This window comes from Cannabis sativa, chromosome 2 (genome assembly GCF_029168945.1).
Source record: "Cannabis sativa cultivar Pink pepper isolate KNU-18-1 chromosome 2, ASM2916894v1, whole genome shotgun sequence".
NCBI classification, from domain to species: Eukaryota; Viridiplantae; Streptophyta; class Magnoliopsida; order Rosales; family Cannabaceae; genus Cannabis; species Cannabis sativa.
The window spans coordinates 22,765,954-22,780,232 of record NC_083602.1 but is presented as its reverse complement, the minus strand read 5'-3'; positions in this window follow the sequence as shown (position 1 = coordinate 22,780,232).

Sequence of the window (14,279 nt, the reverse complement as noted above, 5' to 3'; positions counted from 1 at the left end):
TACTGATCCTCAAGAGATAGAGGACATGAGAAGGGTTCCTTATGCTTCTGCAGTTGGGAGTCTAATGTATGCTATGTTATGCACTAGACCTGACATTTGTTATGCAGTAGGAATCGTGAGCAAGTATCAGACAAATCCAGGACAGGAACATTGGAATGTTGTTAAGCATATCTTGAAGTACCTGAAAATTACAAGGCAATACGTATTAGTCTACAAGGGTGGTGCTTTGAATCTCGTAGGCTATACTGATTCAGATTTCCAGGCATGTCTTGATGACAGGAAATCTACCTCTGGGATGGTGTTTACTCTTGGGGGTAGAGCAGTGGTTTGGAGAAGTGCTAAACAAACCGCAATTTCAGACTCTACCATGGAGGCAGAATATATAGCTACTGCAGAGGCTGCAAAAGAATTTGTCTGGCTTAGAAAGTTCTTCACAGGACTCGGTGTCGTCCCTGGAATGGAAAAACCACTAGTTTTGCTTTGTGATAACACTGGAGCCATAGCCAATAGTAAAGAGCCTCGAAGCCACAAGAGAAGCAAGCATATAGAAAGGAAATATCACATCATCAGAGAGTATGTGGCAAGAGGGGTGTTGGAAATTATTTTACCAGGATGTTAGATCTACTCACAAGTATGTTGATTAACTCCCTAAATATGAACTTTCTAAAACGATGAAATAAACACATATAAAGTTTAGGAAACCTTACATTGGGTGCAGCAGAATAATATGACTCCTTCCGTTCAGATCTCTAACCCTTGTATCCTTTCTGTCGCAGAGTATTATCAAGATCTGAACTTGGATCTCTTTCTCTGATTCTTTAGTGCTGAAACTCTTTCTTGCTGAAAGTCTTTCTTCACGATCTTCCTCACTCTGATTGAGGTATCACTTGCTGTGTGTGAGCACTACTCTAATCACTAAGTGTTTCGAAATCTTAAGGAAGAAGAGAAAGAGGGAGTGGTTGGCCAAGGTAGAGAGAGAGAGGCTCATTTTTTTCTGAATGAAAAGTGTAATTTTCCTGAAGCCTTCACTATCTATTTATAGCATTCCACTAGGGTTAGGTTTGAATTATTTGGCACTAAAATAATGAAAATATCAGAGGATAATTCCTATAAAAGTGGTCGGCCATGGCAGTATGGATTTGGGCCTCACTTTTTGCAATTTTGCAGTTTTATCACTTTTGCATCTGATTTTCTCAAAAATGCCAATTTTCAAATTCAACCATTTAAATGCCAATTCTAACTATTTAATAACTATAAATAATTGTTAAATAATATTGTCATTTATCATATTTATTAATTGAACCATACAAAGTATCATAATTAACAAATATGCTCCTAAAACTCTTTCTTTACAATTTCGCCCTTACTTAGTGAAAAAATCACAAATAGACATAGTCTAAATTGAGAATTATAATTGATTAATCAAAACCAATTATATGAGTCTTACAAGCAATATTATCTCAACTAGTGGGGGGGACCATGGGTCTATATAACCGAGCTTCCAATAAGCAGATCAAGAATTTATTACCTAAATTCACTGACTTATTAATTCTTCGTTGAATCCACGCATAGAACTTAGAATTGCACTCTCAGTATATAGAATGCTCTATATGTTCCACCATATAGACACATCATTAGTTATCCATTATTATAATCCTAATTTGATAAATGATCCTCTATATGAATGATCTACACTGTAAAGGGATTAGATTACCGTTACACCCTACTATGTATTTTATCCTTAAAACACTTGACCCCATATAAATGATATTTCAGCTTATGTGAAATGAGTACTCCACCATTTATTTTCGTTTGGTCAAGCTCGAAGGAGATCATCCTTTGCTTACTATTCGCCAGATAGAAGCTATAGATTCCATGTTTATGTTAGCGCTCCCACTCAATTACACTACCGTGTTCCTAAAATGTACGTATCACCCTAACCTAAAAGTAGGCTTAACTAACAAATCAAAGAACACGAATAGCCTCTTAAGATTGAGCCTAATCATAACAGGATTAAGATCATTTGATCTAGGATCAACTAGGCGATATTGACTTGAATAGATTTTACGGTAAGTTTAATAAATCTAAGTCAAAGTTGAATATCGGTCCCTTCTGATGCATACTCCATGCATCCAACCTGAGCTTTACTTTAACCAATGTTTTGGAAAGAACATAGCATTTCTCCAAATGCAAGTAAACTCTTGTTGTAGATTATCATATCAGTAAAACCATGTGTCAGATAAATCTAGGAAACTTTGTTCACATAGTCATGTTTACTTTCCAAAGTGTTGACAACACAATAAACAGGATCAAGTATGTGAAAAGGGTTTCTGATGAATTTATAAATCAAATGGACAAGCAATTGATAAGGTGAACCAAAACATACACAAATGAATAAAAAATACTTCTGTTTCTTTATTGATGTTGAATAAAATAGATTACATTGAAATGGAGTTTTATTTAGGGCATAAAACCCAACAAGGGGATGTACTCGTGGAGAAAGTGGACACAGATGACAACCTAGCTGATCCATTCACCAAAGTTTTGGCAGGAACTGCATTTGAAAAGCACCGTCAGAATTTAAGATTAATTGAAATGTACTGATTATTTTATATTAGTGCAAGTGGGAGTTTGTTGGGCTTTATGCCCTAAATAAAACTCTATTTCAATGTAATCTCTATCATTTGAATATCAATAAAGAAACAGAAGTATTTTTCATCACTTATTGTGTGTCATTTGGTTCATGTTATCATTTATTTCTTTATTTGATTTATAAATTCATCAAAACCCTTATCACATTTATGTTCTTGTTTGTTGTGTCGTCATCACAGTGGAAAGTAATCAAGATTATGTGATTAAATATATATTCCTAGATTTATCAGTACACAGGGTTTAACTGATATGATAATCTACAACATAGTTTACTTGCACCATGGATAAGTGTTATGTCCTTTTTAGGGCATTGGTTAAAGTAAAGCTTGGGTTGGATGCATGGAGTATGCATCGGAAGGGACCGATATTGAACTTTGAATCAGATATGTTAAATTTACCGTAATATCTATTCAATTCAATATCACCTAGTTGATCCTAGATCAAATGATCTTAATCCTGACATGGTTAGGTTCGATCTCAAGAGTATTATACATGTTCTTTGATTTGTTAGTTAAGCCTACTTTTTGGTCAGGGTGATACGTACATTTTGGGAACATGGTAGTGCAATTGAGTAGGAGCGCTAAACATAGATATGGAATCTATAGCTTATTTCTAGACATAGAAGTAAAATGATGATTTCCTTCGAGCTTGGCTAAACAGAGATAAATGGTTGAGTACTCTTTCAGTGATATGTTTAGTTCACTGAAATATCATTAATAGGTGGCTAAGTGTTTTAAGGATAAAATACATTGAATGGTGTAACGGTAATTTAATCCCTATACAATGTAGATCATCTATAGAGGATCATTGATTATTGGGATTATAACAATGGATAACTGATAGAGTATCTATATCGTGAAACATATAGAGTGTTCTATATAACTGAGAGTTCAATTCTAAGTTCTATGAGTGGATGCAACAAGGAATTAATAAGTCAGTGAATTTACTTGGTAAATTATGGGACTGCTTATTGGAAGCTCAGATATATAGGCCCATGGTCCCCATACTAGTTGAGACAATACTACTTGTAAGACTCAGTTAATTGATTTTGATAAATCAATTACAATTCTAAAATTAGACTATGTCTAGTTTATGAATTTTCACTAAGTAAGGGCTTAATTGTGAAGAAAGAGTTTCTAGGGTTTGTTTGTTAATTAAGAGACTTTGATAAGTCTGATTAATAAATATATTAAGTGACAATATTATTTAATAATTAATTTTTAGTTATCAAATAATTAGAATTGGCATTTGAGTGGTTAAATTTGAAAACTGGCATTTTTGAGAAAATAAGATAGAAAAATGATAAAATGGAAAAATTGCAAAGTGGGGCCTAATATCCAACTCATGGCCGGCCACTTATGTAGCAATTTACCATTTATTTTTTTGATTATTTTAATGTCAAATAAATCTATCCTAACCCTAGGTTGTTTCCTATAAATAGGTAGTGATGTCTTTTGGGAAAAGATGATGCATCTCATTCCTTCAGATAAAATTTGAGCCTCCATTCCTATACCCTACCCGAAACCTCTCTTCTTCTCTTCTAAACCGAGCGTATAGTGATAGAGTGAGTGCCCACACACATCAAGTAGTACTCAATCATAGTGTGTAAGGCTGTGAAGAATCCAGTTTTAAGAGAATGAGATTCGGGCTCAGATCTTGGTGATACTCTGCTAAAGAAAGGATACAATGGTTAGAGATCTGAGCGGAATGAGACATTATATTCCGTTGCAACCACTGTAAGGTTTCTTATACTTTATATGTGTTTATTTCATATCGTTTTAGAAGTTCATATTTAGGATGTTAAATAACATACTTGTTAGTAAATCTTGGCGAGAGAGCTAAAAGTGTTAAGTGTTGGAAATTATTTTACCAGGATCTTAGATCTACTCACAAGTATGTTTATTAACACCCTAAATATGAACTTTCTAAAACGATGAAATAAACACATATAAAGTTTAGGAAACCTTACATTGGGTGCAGGGGAATTAAATGACTCCTTCCGTTCAGATATCTAGCCCTTGATTCCTTTCTGTAGCAGAGCATTATCAATATCTGAACTGTTGGAAATTATTTTACCAGGATCTTAGATCTACTCACAAGTATATTTATTAACACCCTAAATATGAACTTTCTAAAACGATAAAATAAACACATATAAAGTTTAAAGAAACCTTACATTGGTTGCAGCGAAATAATATGACTCCTTCCGTTCAGATATCTAGCCCTTGATTCCTTTCCGTAGCAGAGCATTATCAATATCTGAACCTGGATCTCTTTCTCTGAATCTTTGATGCTGAAACTCCTTTGCTGATGATCTTTCTTCACGATCTTCCTCACTATGATTGAGGTATCACTTGATGTGTGTGGGCACTACTCATACACTAAGGATTTCGAAATTCTAAGGAAGAAGAGAGAGAGTGGTCAGCTAAAGATAGGGAGAGAGAAAGGCTCAGGTTTTTCTCTGAAGGAAAAATAGAAAATTTTAGTGTAATTTTCCTGAAGCCTTCACTATCTATTTATAGCATTCCACTAGGGTTAGGTTTGAATTATTTGGCATTAAAATAATGAAAATATCAGTTTAAATTTCCTACAAAAGTGGCAGGCCCTATACTAGTGGATTTGGGCCTCACTTTTTGCAATTTTGCAGTTTTACCTTTTCTGCATCTGATTTTCTCAAAAACGCCAATTTTCTAATTCAACCATTTAAATGCCAATTCTAACTATTTAATAACTATAAATAATTATTAAATAATATTGTCATTTATCATATTTATTAATTGAACCATACAAAGTATCATAATTAACAAATATGCCCCTATAAACTCTTTCTTTACAATTTCGCCCTTACTTAGTGAAAATTTCACAAATAGACATAGTCTAGTTTGAGAATTATAATTGATTAATCAAAACCAATTACATGAGTCTTACAAGCAATATTATCTCAACTAGTGGGGGGACCATGGGTCTATATAACCGAGCTTCCAATAAGTAGATCAAGAATTTAGCACTAAAATTCACTAACTTATTAATTCTTCGTTGAATCCACGCATAGAACTTAGAATTGCACTCTCAGTATATAGAATGCTCTATATGTTCCACCATATAGACACATCATTAGTTATCCATTGTTATAATCCTAATGTGATCAATGATCCTCTACATGAATGATCTACACTGTAAAAGGGATTAAATTACCGTTACACCCTACAATGTATTTATTCCTTAAAACACTTGACCCCGTATAAATGATATTTCAGCTAATGTGAAATGAGTACTCCACCATTTATGTTCGTTTGGTCAAGCTCGAAGGAGATCATCCTTTGCTTACTATTCGCCAGATAGAAGCTATAGATTCCATGTTTATGATAGCGCTCCCACTCAATTGCACTACCGTGTTCCCAAAATGTACGTATCACCCTGACCTAAAAGTAGGCTTAACTAACAAATCAAAGAACACGAATAGCCTCTCGAGATTGAGCCTAATCATAACAGGATTAAGAACATTTGATCTAGGATCAACTAGGCGATATTGACTTGAATAGATATTACGGTAAGTTTAATAAATCTAAGTCAAAGTTCAATATCGGTCCCTTCCGATGTATACTCCATGCATCCAACCTGAGCTTTACTTTAACCAATGTTCTGGAAAGAACATAGTATTTCTCCAAATACAAGTAAACTCTGTTGTAGATTATCATATCAGTAAAATCCTATGTCTGATAAATCTAGGAAACTTTATTCACATAGTCATGTTTACTTTCCAATGTGTTGACGGCACAATAAACAGGATCAAGTATGTGAAAAGGGTTTCAGATGAATTCATACATTATGTACATATAATCATGAAATAAATCATGTGAACCATGCAACATTAAATGTTATTTCTGATCTATATTAGTAAGTAAATCTGATTATATTGAAATGAGTTTTATTTAGGGCATAAAACCCAACAAACTCCCACTTGCACTAATATAAAACAAAAAGTGCGTTTCAAATAATCTCAACACCTTGATATACAAATCAAGTGTAGTAGTAGTAAACTCCTCGTAATAGGATCTGAAAGGTTGAATTAACCACAACCTTTTCTCCACCATTACTATTCCTTTAATCACAAAATCATTGATAATGTGAAATTCCTCTCTATATGTCTACTGTCTTGGGATACTGGATTCTATACCTTTGGCAACTACTTTTGGTTAATCAGGAAATTAACACTAGCAGTTTAAGGCAATTTGGAATGGTGCCAAAGATGTATAGAACTTTCCTTAGACTGAATAAGTACCTTTCCTGCAACCTTAACATTCAGTCTCTCTCTGGTAGACCTAGAGACTTCAGATAGGTTTTTACACTTCTCCAAAATCACTATTCCACCCCCAGAGTAATCACCATCTTATCAGAAAGATTTCCTAGCACAAAGGCAAATTTCGAAATCTGATATGGTGTAGTCTAAGAGTTTTAAACACACCCTTATAGACTAACATATAGTTCCTCTTCTTAATCTTAAAATTTACTTGATTGTCTTCCAATGTTCTTCTCCTGGATTAATCTGATACCTACTCATTACTCCCACTCAACAGCAGGTGTCTGGTCTAAGGCATACAAAAGCATATCTAAGACCTCTCACTGTTGATATAAGAAATTCTTTCATGGCTTTATCTTTTCTGGAATAGTTAAGACTTTACCTTAGATAAATAAAATCTATACCTAAGAAGTTGTGAAGCTTCTATAGATTGCCATTAGAAAGAAAATGCTTCAGCATCTTACTAAAATAAGTTGCTTGCATTTGAGTAAGTAATTACCAGGTATACCACAAGCCATAGGTTTAGATAAACTCAAACCTATAATACTAGGAACAGGAAGTTTTGTTAAGTCCATAGAATAGACTTATAAAAGAAAATTTCCTTTTATGTCCTTGTAATAGAAAGCTTTAGGTTATTCCATGTGAATGGATTAAACCATAGTTCTATTGGCTTTCTTCTTATTTTCTTATCTTGACAATCCATTACTTGTTTAAACTCACAATGGATTTTAATCACTAGTGTCTCCCAAGTCATAAGAAGGTGAGTTCCTAGAAACTCTCCCACTACGACAAGGTACCGTGAATTATGTCGAAGAAGACTAAATGGTATTGACCTCTTCGGTTGTGACAAGACAACAGAGGCAGTGGGATCATCATATGTTATATAAGATGATAGAACACTTTTGGAATCAAGAATTAAATATCTCCTTTATTTGCTACTTGTTTTTCAGACTTAGTCATTTTCTTAGAAAAGTAGTATTTGTTTGAACAAACACTTTCTTATCTATTGACAATGGGATGGTCCACCCCTAATCACTTAGAATAGCTAACAAACCATGGTTAACAGTTCTAACTTTTCTTAAGATTTTGATTAGGTCATCCATGAATCTAGTAATGATTTACATTTAGTATACAACCATTACATCATTCTGAAATTGTATTACCATAGAAGGAATTAGGCAACGACTAGTAACTAATCATCAATATGCAACTCGAAATTTTTGGGGAGGTAAGTTTGGATATAATTCAAAAATCAATTTAATGATCTTTGAACTGCATATCTACTAACTATTTCTCCACCCCTATCAGTTCGCAAGATCTTTAACCACTCACCTTAATGGTTTTAACCATTGCTAGAAATGAATGAAATTTTTCAAACATTTCAAATTTCTTTGCTAAAAGGTATAATCTAGAGTTATCGTTTTAAGAATACAATGAAAAACTCATATCCACCCCTGAATGTACATCCATCTGCGAATGAGATGAACTACTTTCAGTGGATATAGGCATATTAACTCTTTGCAGAGATTGATCTTGTCAAATCCACTATGAACAAGATACAAATGCCATAGATTAAAAAATGTGGTAGTGTCTATGATGACATAGGTTTAGTTACATCAAAGAGTTCTTAGAATACTGCAAGTGGATCCTGGTCACAGAATACCTAACTCATATTCCATACAGTTTTAATCCATTAATAGAAGATGGATATTAAACACTTGAGAAAGTGTAACTGTATTGTATCTGGAATTAGAAATATAAGTAAATTTCTGTTTGGATTCTAAAATTAAAGTCAAAGACTTAAATTCAACCAAATATAATGAGTAATTCTTTCTTGGACCACCACTACTATTTAAACTCTAAGTCAGATTTGCCCATACAAGTAGGAGATTTCTAAGATTGAGGATTTATATCAATTGGGAATAGAATTTCGGGATTATAATCATATGCGTCATTTAATTTCTTAAGAGAAAATATAGAATGACATGAAATGCTTTATAGACCATTCATCCAATGATATGTTATTGAGCTAATTCGAAATGAATAAGCTAAGAGGAATTAGGATAATTTCGTTTAAAATAAGAATCCAACGATGCTTCGATTAGCGAAAGTCAAAGTAATCTTATTTATACAATCTTCTTGTTTCATATCGTAAAAATACTAGTCTAAGGTGTCATCAATTGATGAACAGCTAGATGTCGCATATACAATATTTATCTTTCGAGATCTAACACTATTATGTATGTCTAATGGTGAAAATCCACTAGGGATTTATCTCATTAGATAAACAAGCCAAGTTAGACCAACAACGAAGATTCGAAATTAAACTACAACTTAATAATAGAAAATAACATGGTTCAATATAAATTCATACACAATTCAGAAATTATAAACATATAGCAAGTAGGAATGACAAGTGAAAATACTAAAACTTACAATCCTAAATAATTTCCAAGGTTTTCAACAAACTGATATCAGTGTCCCGTTTAGGCGAGAGTCAAAGCTACCATTCATTGAATAGAGTTGTCAGCTCGTCTAAAATGTTAAACATTCTAGCAACCTTTTATTCGATCAAGATTGGAATTCAGCGTTGTCCCGTTTAGGCGAGAGTCAAGGCAATTCTATCTTATGAGCTTCCACCATTGTTTCATAATTTGCAAGTCAAGTATGGTCGCCACCATTAGGGTGATCCATACCATACAAAACACTTACAAACTACTTATCATGCGAGGTTAAACGGTGCGAAATTGCTAATGAACGTTCCTCCATTAGGGAGGATTACTCACTAAAACAAACGCGGTGTAAAACCCACAATGGAGATCGAATGTCTCTTGATAATAAAGCTCATTATTTAAAGAGAGTTGTATTTTCTTTTATTCTCTTTATTTATTCTATTTATTTTAAATATATATTTATTTAATTAAAATTTCCAATTTAGAATGAAAAATTCTAAATATAAATTTTAATTTAATATTTATAAATTTTACTTAGATGGATACGAAATAATATTAAATTATTTCCATCTTAGTAATAATGTCCAATAAATATTTAGAAAAATATTCAATTTAAGTTGTTACAAAATTAATATAAATTAATTTACAACTCAAATTTAATTTTCTATAAATATATATTGCATTTCGAAAAATTAAAGTATTTAAGAATACAATTTTCGAAAAAATGCATATTAAAATAAAGAATAAATCCTCGAAAAATTATTCTAATTTAATGTTGGCCCAAAATTAATTAATAAAATTAATTTACAACAAAAAAATATAATTTTCCTATTTCATTAAATATATAAGAAAAAATACAAATATTTAAGTATGATGATGAAAATCAACTTAAATATTAATTTTCTATTTAATTAAATACACTAGAAAAATACTTTAAGCAAAAATATCACCTATCTAGATTTTCCTTTGACTAATTAATTCAATTTATTTTAAATTAATCAATAAATGAAAAAATCATTGATTTAAGTTGATCCAAGAATTAATTAAAATAATTAATTTACAACTTAATCTATTTTTCAAGATAAAATTCGAAATTCTAGCATTTAAGAAATGCAATTTCGAAAATTGATTAATAAAATAAAGAAAAAATATATTTTGAAAATTATTTAAATTTAGCTGAAAAATTAAATTTCAACTAAAAATAATTTTCTATTTAATTAAATGTCATGAAAAAGAAATATTTAAGTATGATGATAAAAATCAACTTAGATATTTAATTTTCAAATTAATTAAATGTATTAAATTCAAGAAATAAATAATTAAGTGTAGAGAAGGCTTAATTATTAGTTTCTAGTTTAATACTAGGAAAAATATACTTAAAATAAATTGTACCAAAATTAATTAAATAATTAATTTCACAATTTATAATATTTTCCTATTTAATATTAGAAATAATAAGTAGTCTAGAAATAACTATCTAGAAAATATCTTATTTGACTAAGTATCTTTTCCACAAAATTTGAAAAAATATCTAATTTAAGTTGTATTAGAAAAAATCTAGAACTTAAATATTTTTCAAATTTAAATTTAATTAAATATCAAAAATTAAGTTGTAACCACTTAATTTGAAAATATTCCATTTTAAGTTAATATTCGAAAAGATATTAACTTAAAAAATATCTAAAGAATCTTAATAACCAATGCCTAAAATTCCTCAACTTAATTTTGAAATTTTGAATTCAAAAGATATTCAGATTTAAGTTGGTTAGTTGAAGATAACTAAATATCAACTTAAATAGGAATATTTAATGAAAAATTTAAATTAAGTTCCAGAAAGAATCTAGATGATTATAATTCTATATTTAATTAAATACAAGAAAATACATATAGTTTAGCTTAGAATATAAAATTCTTTAAACTATGATTTTCTAAATTAATTTCAAAATAAATGAAATTAATTATGTTGCTAATCAATTTTATTAGGTTAAACTAGTGTAATTAACCTAGTACAGTTGTTCAAATCAGGCAAATGGGCCTTCACAATTGGGGTGGTTTGTGTGAGGGGGTGCTGGGTTCAGTATGTCGTACCCACTTCTATGGCTCCCAACTCTCACACAAGGCCCAAAAGAGAGGAATTTAACCTTAATAAGAACAACTGTTATTAATTGAATAAGCCCAATAACTAAATGGGCCTAAATAAATTCTATCAAGAACTATGATAATTTATTTTAGCAACAACAACCTATATGCATCTATAATAAAATTAAACACATAGGCTCACACAGGCACACTTTGGATGGGTCCTATCATGTTGCTAGGTCATACACAGATGAAAGAAGATTGTAAATTATACCTGTTACAAATTATTATCTTGACCAAGGGAGCCATCAGATCATTAGATCTGGCAAAAAGTAACCATGGCTATTTGCAATCAAGTAATAATAGGTTTTAAAAACTTACAAACAAGCTAAAACACATACTCCTGCAACAGGGTTAGCTGGATAGTTGGATGTAGGATTTATTTAATTTTAAATTAAATAATTAATTTCGAAATATTATTAAAAAAGATTTTTCGAAAAAAAAAATTTTTAAAAATTTCGAAAATTAATTAAATATTTAAATTTAAAATTAAACCTACAATTTTGAAAAATTAGGTTTGAACCAACCTAAATATCATTTCAAAATTTGCTAACTACTTTTAAATTTTAAATGTTATTTTATAAATAAAAATTAAATAAAAAATTAGAAAAGATAAATGAAATATCTTTTCAGATTTTAAATTTAATTTAAATAAATAAAATAACAAAATTTAAAAGTTAGCAAAATATCTTACATCTATTTAAAATTACATGATTATAAATATCTTATTTTAAATTTAAATAAGGTCAAAATATCTAAAAAGATTTAAAAAAAATCTTAAAAGATAAGATATAATTAAAAATATCTTAAAAGATAAGATATTTTAAAAAATATCTTAAAAGATTTTATAAATATCTTATAAAATCTGACCTTAAATTTAAAAAAAATAAGATATAATCAAATTTAAAAATAAGATAGATTTTTAAGCAAGAAGATAGATACTAATTCTATTCAAATTCAAATTACACTAATATCTTGAATTAAATTTAAAAAATATTAAATTAATTCAAAATGATAATTAGAATTGAATTAGGAATAGTAATAGTATAAATACAAAACTATACAAAAAATTGGAAGTTAATTCCATGAAAAAGCATGAAAAATTGAAGAAAAACAAAAAAATTCGAAACTGTACGGACAGATTTGCGATCGCAGGAAAATATCAGCACAGCCCCGATTTTTTCAAATCTTCAAAAAATCATAACTAATTCAAATAAAATCCAAATTAAGTTCTGTAAAAGGCTAACTTGCTTAATGTTTTCCATACTATCCAATAAAAATAATTCCAGAGATAAAATCGCAATTATTTTTCACGAAAATTTCACAAACATCAATCAATCATCAAATAACACTCAATACAACATGATACCATCCAAAGAACATACAAACAATCGTTTTAAAGTCCAAATTTCTTGCAAGTAAATCAATTACCATGGCTCTGAGGCCAGTTGTTGGAAATTATTTTACCAGGATCTTAGATCTACTCACAAGTATGTTTATTAACACCCTAAATATGAACTTTCTAAAACGATAAAATAAACACATATAAAGTTTAAAGAAACCTTACATTGGTTGCAGCGGAATAATATGACTCCTTCCGTTCAGATATCTAGCCCTTGATTCCTTTCTGTAGCAGAGCATTATCAATATCTGAACCTGGATCTCTTTCTCTGAATCTTTGATGCTGAAACTCCTTTGCTGATGATCTTTCCTCACGATCTTCCTCACTATGATTGAGGTATCACTTGATGTGTGTGGGCACTACTCATACACTAAGGATTTCGAAATTCTAAGGAAGAAGAGAGAGAGTGGTCAGCTAAAGATAGGGAGAGAGAAAGGCTCAGGTTTTTCTCTGAAGGAAAAATAGAAAATTTTAGTGTAATTTTCCTGAAGCCTTCACTATCTATTTATAGCATTCCACTAGGGTTAGGTTTGAATTATTTGGCATTAAAATAATGAAAATATCAGTTTAAATTTCCTACAAAAGTGGCAGGCCCTATACTAGTGGATTTGGGCCTCACTTTTTGCAATTTTGCAGTTTTACCTTTTCTGCATCTGATTTTCTTAAAAACGCCAATTTTCTAATTCAACCATTTAAATGCCAATTCTAACTATTTAATAACTATAAATAATTATTAAATAATATTGTCATTTATCATATTTATTAATTGAACCATACAAAGTATCATAATTAACAAATATGCCCCTATAAACTCTTTCTTTACAATTTCGCCCTTACTTAGTGAAAATTTCACAAATAGACATAGTCTAGTTTGAGAATTATAATTGATTAATCAAAACCAATTACATGAGTCTTACAAGCAATATTATCTCAACTAGTGGGGGGACCATGGGTCTATATAACCGAGCTTCCAATAAGTAGATCAAGAATTTAGCACTAAAATTCACTAACTTATTAATTCTTCGTTGAATCCACGCATAGAACTTAGAATTGCACTCTCAGTATATAGAATGCTCTATATGTTCCACCATATAGACACATCATTAGTTATCCATTGTTATAATCCTAATGTGATCAATGATCCTCTATATGAATGATCTACACTGTAAAAGGGATTAAATTACCGTTACACCCTACAATGTATTTATTCCTTAAAACACTTGACCCCGTATAAATGATATTTCAGCTAATGTGAAATGAGTACTCCACCATTTATGTTCGTTTGGTCAAGCTCGAAGGAGATCATCCTTTGCTTACTATTCGCCAGATAGAA